The sequence below is a fragment of the Scyliorhinus canicula genome, chromosome 9 (assembly GCF_902713615.1).
Source record: "Scyliorhinus canicula chromosome 9, sScyCan1.1, whole genome shotgun sequence".
Taxonomy (NCBI): domain Eukaryota; kingdom Metazoa; phylum Chordata; class Chondrichthyes; order Carcharhiniformes; family Scyliorhinidae; genus Scyliorhinus; species Scyliorhinus canicula.
In genome coordinates, this window is record NC_052154.1 from 152,419,612 (window position 1) to 152,434,039 (window position 14,428).

A 14,428-nucleotide genomic window follows, 5' to 3' on the forward strand; every position below is an offset into this window, starting at 1 on the left:
GGAAGACTTGGAAGGAGGTCCTGAGATGAGGCAATGCATCCTCATCGTGTGCCAGGCTTAGCCTGATCGAATTCAAGGTGGTCCAGAGGGCTCATATGGCTGTGGCCTGGATGAACTGGTTTTTTGAGGTGGAGGACAGATGTGGGTGGTGTGGAGGTAGTCCGGCGAATCATGTACGTATGTTTTGGGCTTGTCCGAAGCTGAGGGGATTTTGGCAGGGATCCTAGAAGGGAGGGTGACTCCGAGTCCAGAGGTGGCAATATTTGGAATATCGGAAGATCCGGGGGGGGGGGGGGGGGGGGGGAGGAGAGAGAGACGCCAACATTTTGGCCTTTGCCTCCCTGGTGGCGCGGAGATGGATTCTGTTGGGATGGAGGGATTCGGAGCCTCCAAAGTCTGGGGTCTGGGGTCAGTGACATGGCAGGGTTTCTTAGGTTGGAGAAAATCAAGTTCGCCTTAAGGGGTTTGTTACAGGAATTTGCTAGAAGTTGGGAGCCGTTCATCGACTTTGTCAAGGAAAATTGACCATCAGCAAAGGTGGGGGGGGGGGAGGCATGCAAGTGATGAATAAGGGTAGGGAAACTAATGAAGGGAGAACCATAAGACAGAGTAGTTATATGTACCATTATAGTTAGGGTTTATGCTTGGGGTGAGATGGTTAAGTTACTGTGGGTTTTTTGTGTTTGTTGGATCTCTTTGTTTAAAATGTTAAAATTATAAATGCCTTAAGAAATATTTTCTACGGGCAGCACGGTGGCCTAATGGTTAGCACAACCGCCTCACGGCGCTGAGGTCCCAGGTTCGATCCCGGCTCTGGGTCACTGTCCGTGTGGAGTTTGCACATTCTCCCGTGTCTGCGTGGGTTTCGCCCCACAACCCAAAAATGTGCAGAGTAGGTGGATTGGCCATGCTAAATTGCCCCTTAATTGGAAAAAATAATTGGGTTATCTAAATTTATATTAAAAAAAAGAAATATTTTCTTTAAAAAAAATTTAATTTCTCGCCAACCGACTCAAGAACAGCTTCTTCCCTACTGCCATCAGACTTTTGAATGAACCTACCTCGTATTAAGTTGATCTTTTCTCTTTTCTCTACACCTTGCTATAACTGTAACATTATATTCTGCAGTCTCTCCTTCCTTCCCTATGTACAGTATGGATTGTTTGTACAGCATTCAAGAAACAATACTTTTCACTGTATACTAATACATGTGACAATAATAAATCAGATCAAATCAAAAACTTAAGAAGGTTGCAGGTTTAAGTGCCACTCAGAGACTGGAGCAAAATAACACAGGCTACAACTCTGTGCAGTTCTGAAGGAGTGCTGCACTGTCAGATCTGCCGTCCTTTGGATGAGATGTTGAACTGTGGCCACATCTTCCCCCTCGGGTTGATGTGGAAGATTCCACTGCACTATTCCCAAGAGGCTTGGAGGAATTACCCCTGGTGTTCTGACGAGTCGTCATCCCTCAATCAACATCATTTGAACAGATTATTCAGTTATTATCACATTTCTGGCTGCTGTTGCAAACACTATTAAAGTAACAACACTTAAAGTTCTTTGTTCGCTGTAAAGTGCAGTGCTGTTAAGTGTACGAAAGGTCTTTCTCATTTCAATGCCCTCCTCCTTGCTCTTCCCCTTCAAATTACTTAAAGCCAGCTTGAATTTTTATTATTTTTATAGGTTCCAGCCCTGAATGTCTCTTTTCCTTGGTGCTTCCAGTTATTTTTTTTTGCTGTTGACGAACTGCGTTTCCTTGATACAATGAGTAACACTTGCTGTTGAGAATGCCTTCTCTGACCCCTTTAAGCGGTGTGAAGTTGCCTTTTTGACCTAGCAGCCTGTCTGCAGTATTTAGCAGTCCTTGGTTTTGACTGATAACATTGCTGAAATATCTCCGCTCCTTCAAAGGTCAATTGGTCAGTCAAATCAGTGCATCACTTTTCTGGTTGTTTGGAGTCCATCTTCTGTATATGCTCAAATATAAATATCTATTCTTTAAATTACATGGTTATGTTACCAAGGAAGCATTATTCTCATATGGATCTAGCTCTCTCTTTCTCTTTGTCTATAATAATATACCTATCTGTGTATATGTATGTATAATCAAAAATGCCTGCATTTATAGAACACCTTTTACAAGCTCAGGACACCCCGAAGCATGTTCCTGCCAGTGACGGCAATTGTAATATGGGAAACTGATGGAATAAAAGGGACCGGATCCACATGGAGATGGAATTAGCTGAGTGACAGGAAACAGCAGTGGTTAATGGATGTTTTTCAACCTGGAGGAAGGTTTATAATGAAATTCCCCAGGAATCAGTGTTAAGCTCTTCCTGATGCATATTAATGACCTAGACCTTGCCATACAGGGCACAATTCCAAAATTTGCACATGATACAAAACTTGGATGCACTGTGAACAGTGTGGGAGATGAGTGTAGAACTTCAAAGGACATAGTCAGGTGGAATGGATTGACAAGTGACATGAAATTTAATTCAGAGGTGTGTGAAGTAATTAATTTTAGTAGGAAGAACACAGAACGATAACTGGTGTGATTCAGCAACCACGTTGCGCCCGGCACTGATCCGGGCGCGTCAGGTGAATCTCACGCGAGCCCCAACACTTACTCCGCCCAATGAGATCCTGATCACTCCCTCGTTGGGCGAGTTCCAGATTTATCTATTTAAATGAGCCATTAGGCTTATTTAAATGCCCGAACACCATGGGCGGGATTCTCCGTTTTGCCGGCGCCCAGGGGTTTCCCGATGGCGTGGGGTGCCCCACAATGGGAAACCCCATTGACCAGCAAGCGTAACGGAGAATCCCACCGGTGGGGCGAGGCAGAAAAGTGGCGCGGCGGGATGGAGTATCCAGCCCCAGATGTGCCCAGCGCCCTGGAGTCAAGGGCCGCACCTGGGAGACTTCGCCAGGGAGCCATTTAGCACGTGGACCATGTGTAATGGCACCTCAGAGAGGTCTCGCAGGCCTAGAGAATCCCAAGTGGTCGGGTCAGGGCATGGTGTTACCCTGGCATTCCCTCTGCTGCCTGGGTGCCATCGTTCATGGCATGTGGGCGCCGCTAGTTAGGCAAATGTATAAGTGCATGAAAGCCATTGACGGTGGCAGGACAGGTTGAGTGCGAAATTAAAAATCATACAGTATCCTAGGCTTTATTAATAATAGGAATTAGATTATTATTTAAAAAATAAATTCTTCCATTTTGTGAAGGTCTACAGGTAGAAGGCAGAGAAATGGCACTGGGTAACCCGCTCCTTCGGGGAGCTAGCACAGACATGATGGGCAGAATGGCCTCTTTCTGTGCTGGTAGCTCTTCTGAGAGAGCCAACCTGTGCACAGCAAGCTCTGACAAACAGGAACAAGGTAATGACCAACAATATTTTTTATGGTCAAGGAAGTTGTGATGAACCTTTACAAGGGGCATCCGATTTTGGGCACTGCATTTTAGAGAAAATGTGTGAAGGCTTTGGAGTGGGTTCAGAAAAGATTCAGGAGAATGGTTCCGAGATGAAGACTTTGGCGATGTGGATAGATTGGAGAAGAAGGGATTGATCTCCACAGAACAAAGATGGTTGAGAGGAGATTCCATTAAGATGTCCAAGTCTGAGCAAAGTAGATTTGGAGAGAAATTGTTCCCATTGGTGGAAGGGTTGAGAAACAGAGAACATTGGTTTAAGGCAAAAGAATCCGAGGCGACAAGAGGAGAAACATTTTTAAACGATGGCTTTCAAAATGGAAAGTTTGCAGACCTATGGGGAAAGGGCAGGGAGTGGGAATACATAAATTTCTCTTACAGAGAATTGGTATGAGCTCAATGGGCCAAATGGCCACCTCCTGTGCTGAAACCATTCTATAAATCTATGGTTAAGCTATAAAAGTTGTCGAACATCGCAGAAAAAGCACCTGCTCCTCTTCAAAAATAGTAACCATGTATCTAACTAAGAGGGCAACAGTGCCTCGGTTTAATGTCACATTGAAATTTGGGATATAGATGTGTGTGAATAGACCTATACACATATATAGGGCGAAATTCTCCGCTCCCGGGAAAAATCGAGAAGGCCGTCGTGAACTCGGCCAAGTTTCACGACGGCTTCGGAGGCCGCTCCTCTCACCGTATTCACCCCCACCTGGGGGCTAGGAGCTCCGATATTCTCGGTGGCCGGGCCTTGACGACGGCGCCTATGTGACATCAGCCGCGCATGCGCAGGTTGGCCGGCTCCAACCCGCGCATGCGCAGCTGACGTCACGACGGCTGACGGCTCAAACCCACGCATGCGCAGTGGCCGTCTTCCCCTCCGCTGCCCCGCAAGATGTGGCGGCTTGATCTAGCGGGGCGGCGGAAGGGAAAGAGTGCATCGCTTTGAGACGCCGGCCCGACGATCGGTGTGGTTGCCGCCGTCATGAAACCGTCGCGAACGGCAGGCCGCTCGGCCCATCCGGGTCGGAGAATCGCCGGTCGCCGTGAAAAACGGCGAGCGGCGATTCTTCCAAGCGGGGGTTGGGAGAATCGCGGGGTGCGCCAGGGGGGCGTGAAATGAGTCGCCCAGCCCTCCCGCGATTCTCCCACCCAGCGTGGGAGTGGAGAATCGCGCCCATAATGTTTGCACTAACATGTCCCAAGTGGAATCCTGATTTATCTTAATATTGGAGCCAATATTCATGTTTATATTATGTTACAGTTTTTGTACTTGATCTGTTTTGAAAACATTTTGCTGAAAGAAATTTTGAATTACTACACTGTTTGACAATTTACAAGGCTTTACAATTAAGGATTTATGGTTCACGTAAGACATTCAATGCTTTTAATAATTAAATTTGTTTAAGTGTATTTTTAAAAAATGAAGCCTACAGAGGTCCATTTTTGTTCAAATTTTCAGTCATGCAGTATTAGAAAACCCCTCAGGCACACTCTTAATGCAATTGAGTTTTACCTCAGAAACACTTCTTGTTTTCGTTGAGTTTCCTCTGGTACACCCCATTGAGGTGGGCTGCGAGGTCTCCATTCCAGGCCTTAATACAATAGTAAAATACAACAAATGCTGAAATCTGGGGGGGGGGGGGAGGAAATGTGCAAGAAATACTCAATATTTCCTGGGGGGTGTGGGGGAGGAAATGTGCAAGAAATACTCAATATTTTCTGGGGAGGGGGGGCTGCACCAGAGGAACAGGAGCCAGCCGGTGAGGATGGAGAACCGGCCGCCCAACTGGCTGAGGAGATGGGAAGGATGTACCACATTAGGCCCATGTGTACTGGACCGTGCATGCCGGAGGTGTGGAGAGAGAAAAGCGAGTTAATGTTTCAGGTTGATGACTTTTCATCAGTTCAGTGACGGAGAGAGGGAGAGAGAGCACTGTGTGTGGACCGACATCACAATGAACCGCAACAGTTCAAAAGGCAGCAGACACGCACCTTTTCAAGAGCAACTCGGGATGAACAATAAATCAGGCTCCATTAATGCGTTAGCACCGACGTCACGTGGAACTAGAGCAATTCTAATGAAAAATGGTGTCCGCTTCGTCAGGCTCGGTTTTGGCACTCAAGTGGTTGACAAGCTGCAGTCAGATATAAGCACTCCACTCCCCACACACACTCATTCCAATCAAACAAGATGGCAACCCGTAGAGCCACATCCCGGTTTGCAGATGCGGAGCTTCAGACCCTGCTGGATGCTGTGTAGGAGAGGTGTGGCACCCTGTACCCCGGGGTGGGAAGGAGTCTGCCACCTGTTGTCGTACACTGGACCTGTGGGCCCCACTGCCAAGACCAGTCAGCAGTACCTGAATAAGCTGCGTGACGACCTCCGGGCGTCCAGGATGAAGTCAGCACCCTGGCACCAAACCCCGTCGCACAAAACTGTAACCAAAACCCCCCACCACCACCATCTGGAGGGCGACCGAACCCACACCCTAACAGCCTGCTCACGCACTACATGCCAGCACCCATACCAGCTGCAATGGCTGCATGCCCTGTTCACAAAGGCCACCATTTGCCCACCCCAGTGTGCTGCCCATATCAGACTGCCTAATACTCTGCATTTTCTGCTCTTCCACCCCCAGGCGATGGTGCCGCACAACTGCATGGAGAGAGAAGACTGGAGGGGGCCGCTGAGTGGCGGGCACTAGACCTGGTCAGTGGGCCAGGGAGCGGACAGTCACTGAGGTAGAGGTCGGCATCAGATAACCAAGTGAGCCCTCAATGAGTTGTGGTCTCTATGACACGCACGGCACAACTCCCACACCACCCCACCTCCACCCCAACCCTCCTACAATGCCACCTGCAATCCAACAATGCGTCATGTTTTGTGTCTTGCAGGATCACTTGGTGATGAGGAGGGCCCTTCTGGTGTCCCTCGCATCCCCAGGACACATCAAGCGATGAGGCGGCACCGGACAGCGATGCAAACCCCCAAACACCAACCCGCGACACTCCGGAGCACCAATCTGAGGGGGTGACACCGACTTTCCGTCACAGCTGTCTCCAACAACCACCACCATCCCAGAGACAGTCGCCTCAGTTGGGCATTTTAGTGAAGAGGCTCCTGGGGCACTATGTGGTGTGCATCGCACACATGCTGCGATACATCACGTGGAGGTAGGAACTCCCGAGGGGGTGGAAGGTTGAAGAGCGGCCTGACCCAGGGACTAGCTGCCGTCCAGGCAAGTCACGGGCTTCTGGAAACGGGTGTCTCAATGATGCTGGAGATGCAGACACAGAGCAGGTGACTACATGAGGCGCTGTCAGCAACCATCCGGCGCCTGCAGTGCAGTTGGAGGAGTCCAGCCACCTGCAGGGGCAGGAATCGATGCCGATCATGCATGCCACACAGGCCAGCACTGTACAGGTGGTGTCCACGATGTAGGCCTTCGGGGTGAAGGTATCAGGCATGGGTCAGGATGCCCAAGGCCTGGTGGCTGAGGCACAGGCAGGGGTATCTACCAGGGCACATCTGGATATTGCAGCGGCGCACCAGAGCTTGACTCAGTCACAACTGCGGGTCATGGCTGAGTGCATTGATGGCATTAGCTGGGCGCTGGTTGACCTGAGCCAGTCCCAGAGGCACGTGGCACAGTCCCAGAGGGATGTGCCCCAGTTCCTGTGCTCCATGGCCCTGGTCGGGACAAGAGTGGGCCTCCAGGACTGGCAAAGAAATATGGGGGGGGGAGCTCCCAGAGCTCATTGGCCACATGCCTGTTCTAAGGAGTCATTGAGGTGCCATTCGGCACCCCGAGAGTGGAGAGGATGATGGTACCCATGCCGGTGATCCTGTCCCTGGTGTATCCGATGGGCAGCAGGCAGAACAGGTTGGCACTATGCCATCTGGGCCACCTGTTGATTGCCGGGCCCATCCAGGCCCAGTCGCTCCCTGGGACGGCCGCCAAAGGGGACCCAGGTCACAGCAGGCCACCTCCAACCCTAATGTGCTTACTCAGGCATAGCTTTAAGGCCAGAAATTTCGACACAAGTTAAGTTGGCAGCACACAGGATAGCATTCAGGGCTAGGGCATAAACGCGTAGAAACATGTTCACCTGTTCACAAAAAATACCTGTTCACAATCGTTCTAACATGCCTCGGTGCTTTGTCAGAAGTGTATGAGGGATGGGGCTGGGCTGCCTACAGTGAGGGCACTGGGGGGGGTGTGGGGTGAATATGCGGCCGTTGGAGGTCGGCCCGTAACCTGTCCCCACCGCCGCCCACCTCAAAGATTCGGTGGGACTGTGATGGAATGGCCAGCTCGCATGCAGGGCGGATGGTGGAAAGTGCTACCGTGGGCACGAGTCAGACGTTGTCGAACGATGCGGAGCATCAGAGCTCATGCAGACCAAACTCGCTGTTACTGCTACCCCAGGGCCCGCAGGATCTCCATGGCAGTGTGGATGCACCTTGGCACAGAGGTCTGCAAAATCCCAGACAGGTCCCCACTCGATGCCTGGCAGGGCTCCTTGGCAAAAAGGTTCAGGGCAACCGCCACCTTGACAGCCACCGGGAGTGCGTGTCCTCCTCCATACTCCCACGGTTCCAGTGCGCCATGATCCGGCATGCACGGTCCAGTATACATGGGCCTAATGTGGTACATCCTTCCCACCTCCTCAGCCAGTTGGGCGGCCGATTCTCCATCCTCGCCGGCTGGCTCCTGTTCCTCTGGTGCAGCCCCCCGCCCATGCATCCCCCAGGGCTGTGGCAGCTAGGATGATGGCAACCATACCTGGTTGGATTCCGAAATTCATTCTCTGCAAGGGGCCAAAGGCAGACATATTATCATGGTGCTTACTCCCATGCCCAACAAGGCCCAACATGGTGGCATCAGCCCAGCCCTTGCTCCCATAGCCCAATCAGCCATGCCAGCGGCAGGACCGGCAACCCACAGCTGAGCCTCCTGGGAACATGACCTACCTCCTCTCTCTCCCTCAGCAGCCACTGCACCTGTTTCCCTATTTTTATAACCACAAGTGAACCTCGGCATCAGTAATTCCTCCTGGCGGAGGCAGAGCATTGCGGGAGTCCCGGAGAATACCCTGATGGGCTTGTTAATGATATCCCAACGGCGTTTATTGGACGTGCGACACAGAACGCATTCACACCTCTGTCGAGGCACCGGATCCTGCCATTCCGTCGGGCGCATGGCACTGGCCTCGATTTTCAGCTGACGCGTGATTCTCTGCCCGATTGCGTTTCCCAATTCTGGTGTCGGCCGATGGAGAATACCACCCTCTATGTTTTGAAGAAGGAGTCAGATTCAACTCTTGGGGCTAAAGGGATCAAATGATATGGGCGAGAACAGGTTACAGAGTTGGATGATCAGCCATGATCATGATGAATGGTGGTGTAGGCTTGAATGGCCTAATCTTGTTCATATTTTCTATGTTTCTATGATACGACACAGTCCAACTGCTTGGAGCAGTCCGCGGCAATGTGGCCCGACCCATCCTTTGCATAAAACGGAGACCGGTATGTCTTCAGCACGCAGTGACACATGATGTTTATATACCGAGGATATACGCACAGCTTTGTGTAGCCACGCACAAGGTGGTCATCAGGATGAGGTCAATGTTGGCTACTTTTATCCCTTCTATCCAGAGCTTTGTACACGGTGTCCCTGCAGGCAAGATCCATCTTTGACCTCCAGATAAAATAGAAGTGGGGAGGCAATGGTGTGTTGGCATTGTCACTGAAATAGTAATCCAAAGACCCAGGATAATGCTCTGGTGATCTGGGATTTAATCCCACTATGGCAGATGGTGAAATTTGAAATCTGGAATTAAAAGTCTAATGATGACTGTGAAACCATTTTCGATCGTCATCAAAACCCACCTGGTTCACTGATGTCCTTTATGGAAAGAAACCTGCTGTCCTTCCCTGGTCTGGCCTACATGTGACTCCAGATCCACAGCAATGTGGTTAATTCTTAACTGCCCTCTCAAGGGCAATTAGGGATGGGCAATAAATGATTTTTTTTTTAAAGCTCACCCCTGAGGTAGGTGCAGGATCAGACTATGGGCTGCAACTACACCACATACAGCAACACCAAGAGCACCTCATATCTCATGTCAAGTTCTTGCCCATTAGCCCAGATACTGCCTCAGCATGGCTATATGCTCCTCCACTTTTTGGTGCACTTCCTGACCCCCCCCATACCATATCCCTAACAGCTTTCGAGTAATCCGTTCTGGAAAAGGATCTTAGTTTCTTAGAGAGTTACAAGACAATATGCAGAGTGGACAGGACAAGCCCTTAATCTATTTCCTTGCTTCAAAAAACAATTCAAATTGAATCCAAATCATGGTCTCCACAAAAGAGACAGACTAGATCCAAGTTAACAAGAACAGGCAATACACCTGATCTCAAGCCTAAAGGCCAAATATCCTGGACGGAATTCTCCGACCCCCCGTCGAGTCGAGGAATCGCCCGGGGCTAGCGTAAATCCCGCCCCGCCTTTGCTGGAATCCTCTGCCACCTGGGAATCGGCGGGAGTGGGAATCACGCCCCGCCAATCGGCGTGCCCCTCGCGGCGATTCTCCGGCCCGCGATTGGCCGATGGCCCGCCGCTGACAGGCCTCTCCCACCGGCAGGAATTGGAGCACCTCTGGTGCCGGCGGGATTGGCGGCGCGAGATGGCCCCCAGGGTCCTGGGGGGGGCTGCGGGGCGATCGGACACCGGGGGGGTGCCCCCACGGTGGCCTGGCCCGCGATCGGGGCCCACCGATCGGCGGGCGGGTCAGTGCAGTGGAGCACTCTTATTCTTCCGCCACCGCCACAGCCTCCACCATGGCAGAGGCGGAAGAGACCTCGCCTACCGCGCATGCGCCGGTGGTGACATCAGCGGCCACCGACGCATACGCAGACCGGCGAAGGCCTTTCGGCCAGCTCCGACGCCGGGTGCGGATGCAAAAGGCCGTTGGCGCCAGTTTTAGCGGCAGTCGGCGTGGCAGGAACCACTCCGGCGCGGGCCTAGCCCCTAAAGGTGCAGAGAATTCCGCACCTTTGAGGAGGCCCGACGCCGGAGTGGTTGGCGCCACTCCGCTACGCAGGGACCCCCCCGCCCCGCCGGGTAGGGGAGAATTCCGGCCCCTGTTCTGGAAAAGGAGAATAATTTATTTAAAATATACCTCATTTGTAAAATATCTGAAAGAATATTACAAACATTTCAAAATGGCCAACACACAAAGTGCAATAAAACATAGACTTTTTTACATTGATCAGTTGCACTCTGAGGTATTCCAGTACAGTCAAAGAAACATTAATTACAGACATTTCAAAATAGTCATTACAAATGGTGCGAAGGTATTTAAATTTTCTATGTAGATCAAGTTGTACTCTGAGATGCTTCCCAATTTTTATGCTCTTAATAATAAATCACCTCCTGGTGCTCACTGTAGACTTGATCATGAAGATAGGCCACTTGGGTGATGTGGTGAATGTGATTCACACCGGATTATAATCTGTATATACATGTGTCTATAAGGGGCAGCACGGTGGCCTAGTGGTTAGCACAACCGTCTCACGGCGCTGAGGTCCCAGGTTCGATCCGGGTTCTGGGTCACAGTCCGTGTGGAGTTTGCACATTCTCCCCGTGTCTGCGTGGGTTTCGCCCCCACAACCCAAAAATGTGCAGAGTAGGTGGATTGGCCACGCTAAATTGCCCCTTAATTGGAAAAAATAATTGGGTAATCTAAATTTTAAAAAAAAACATGTGTCTATATTGTAAGTGCAGTTGCACTACCTGTCCTCCAGGGCGAGTAGCTCTGGGAATGCTCGAGTTGTACGGGGCTTCTTCCTTGGCTCTGCCCAGGACTCCTCCCCCAGAAGCTGCTGTATAAAGATCAGTGCCACATGGTCAGCCGGCCAGTTCACCGAAAGCTCAATGGCTAATAGGCTGGCTCTGTTGTGAGTATATTAAAAACGCTATTCTAATCCTACAAGCACGTGTCCATAGAATTGTTGGTTCCAGCAGGTGAGGAACCAGATTAGCCATGTAGGCTGTGAAACAGTGTCCTAGCAGCTCCCTGTGAAGAAGAATAGAAAGAGGGGGAAGGCAGCAAATTATCTATTACACTCAACAATAGTGAACTTGCCACACTCACTCAGAGCTTTAAGCAGGCATGCATGAGCATTCCCGCACGGGTATTTCCAGACACACCACCCTTATCACATCCTGCCAACATAACCTTCTATTCCCTTTTCCCCTACGTATTTACTTAACCTTCCCTTAAACGCATCTAGTCTGTATCGACCATTCCCCATGTCTGGATAAAGAAATTTCTTCCAAGTTCGGGCAGCACGGTAGCACAGGTGGATAGCACTGTGGCTTCACAGCGCCAGGGTCCCAGGTTCGATTCCCTGCTGGGTCACTGTCTGTGCGGAGTCTGCACGTTCTCCCCGTGTCTGCTTTGGGTTCCTCTGGGTGCTCCGGTTTCCTCCCACAGTCCAAAGACGTGCAGGTTAGGTGGATTGGCTATGATAAATTGCCCTTAGTGACAAAAACAAAGGTTGGGAGGGGTTATTGGGTTACGGGGATAGGGTGGAAGTGAGAGCTTAAATGGGTCGGTGCAGATTCAAAGGGCTGAATGGCCTCTTTCTGCACTGTATGTTCTATGTTCTCTATTGGATTTATTGATATCTATCTTATTTTTGGCCCGAGCAGCAAGGAACATCATCAGTGCACATTGGTAAATGGTGGACAAGATTCCTGGCATAGGGGGAAGATTGTGAAATTTGTCCCTTATTTCTCTCTCTATTTTAAAATAAATTTAGAGTACCCAATTCAATTTTTTTTCCCAATTAAGGGTCAATGTAGCATGGCCAATCCACCTAGCCTGCACATCTTTTGGGTTGTGGGGGCGAAACCCACGCAAACATGGGGAGAATGTGCAAACTCTACACGGACAATAGCTAGCCACTGCGCCACCGTGCTGCCCGCATTTCTCTCTCTTTTAAACAACTTTTGCAGTGTTCAACTCCAGCCCCCAGCCAATCCACTGCTTTTGGCGTTGTGCAAGAGGTTTTGCAGCTGACGGCATTTATCTGTAGATCTAATCCTCCGAAAACAAAGCGAAAACAACATTGACACTAATTTGTACAAACTTTGGAAAGGGCAGTCCATCAACAGTTGCCAAAATACAACACTTCCTGAAGAGATTGCTGGATCATGAGGAAGATCCACGTGCTGGAGAATGGCCAACGTCAATGCCAGATACTGCTGATTCTGCAGCAACTGCAGATACGATGTACTATATTAACATGACGGAATTGAGAGCTAGCGGGAAAGTTTGAACAGGCAGGGTTCTTTTCTCTTGAAAGGAGGAAATTGGGAGGTGCCTTGATAGAGGTCTCCAAGATGAAAAAAGAGGTTGCTAAGGTAGGTGTAGAAAAGATGTTTCCACTGGTTGGGCAGGACCGGACCTCAGGGTCACAAACATAAGATAGCCACTAATAAGTTCAACTGGGAATTCTGGAGAAACTTGGCCACAGTGTGTTGAGAATGTGGAACTGCCATAAGGAGTGGTTGAGACAAATAGCATAGATGCATTTAGAAAGAAGCTGGATAAACACAATGGGGAAAGGAACAGAAGGATATGCTTAGAGGATGGCATGAAGAGGGTAGGGAGGAGCTTCATGTGGAGCAGCAACACGAGTGGAACAGCTGGACTGAACAGCCTGTCTCTGCTGTTAATTTCTAATACTTCTTGGCAATCCTCTCCCTGGTGGTCCCAATTCTGATACCATTGCAAAATTATAGGGTTGCGTTGTTCACTTCACTCCTTGCTCCCGTGGCATGGAAACTGAGGTCGGCCATTCGGTCCCTTTGGCCTGTTCTGCCATTCGGTTAGATTGTGGCTCATCTGTACCGTGACTCCATTTTCCTGCATTAATTCAATATTCTTTAATGCTCTTTCCCCAACAAAAATCCATCCATCCCAATTTTGAAAGTTTCAACCCCTGGAGTGACAAGAGTTCCAGATTTCCACTACCCTTTGTATAAATAGCTGCTCTCTGATTTCGCTCCTGAATAACCTGGCTCTAGTTTCTAACATTGTCTCAGTAAAGACACAAATGAAGAGTGTTTGGAAAAAAAATGTTTTTGCTCAGAGTGGGTAGAACGTGGAATTTTGAGAGAAAAGGAACAATATTAAAGATGATGGGGGCGTGCAAGAGGACGTGGAAGAAACAAAGACATAGATTTGACAGCTCACGCAAGCTGTTTGTTCTGGAGAGCTCGAGAGAGTGATTGCTTTTTGTGGAGATGGAGTCATAATTCCAGCTGAGGGAGGCCGCCTGCAAGGGATGAGGTTCGGATGAGGAACATTTAATAGAAACATAGAAGCATCAAAGGAAGCCATTCAGCCTGTCGGACATGTGACATCTCTTTAAATGGGCCAATCAATGAGTCCCACTCTCTTTTTCCCCGTATTCCTGCAGCACTCTTCTATTTAATTATTTATCCATCTCCCTTTTATAAGTTCCTTCACCCTTTCAGGCATCGTATTTCAGATCATAACAATTTACTGCACTAAAAAAATTATTCTCGTCTCCCCGCCCCCAATGGCCCAAAAAGCTTTTCTTAGTTGTCCGAAGTACTTGCATGGAAGGGAAGACGGTTTGAGTGTAGCTGTTTTATAAACACTTCCTTGACCCGAGTTTCATTGTGTAGCAAAAGGGAAAATGCTGGAAAATCTCAGCAAGTCTGGCAGCATCTGTTAGAAAAGAGAGAGAGAAAAGAGCTAACGTTCCGAGTCCGATGACTCTTTGTCATTATGTAGTCTCTTTTTAAAGTTTTTCTGGAATCTAGGCAGCTCCTAAGGCATGAGGTCTTGGTGCATGTTGATCTAAAATTTCCAATGTTATACCACTGCATTTTAATTCCATGTGGATTACTGTCATGTTTAATGATTATTGAGGCAGTTCCA

General features: G+C 49.5%; 1 protein-coding gene across 6 annotated transcripts in view; it reads left to right on the forward strand.

The window, feature by feature from the left end:
* si:ch211-266k8.4 (carabin) overlaps nt 1–14,428 on the forward strand; it is a 232,649-nt gene that overhangs the window by 104,573 nt on the left and 113,648 nt on the right. The window lies entirely within an intron of this gene.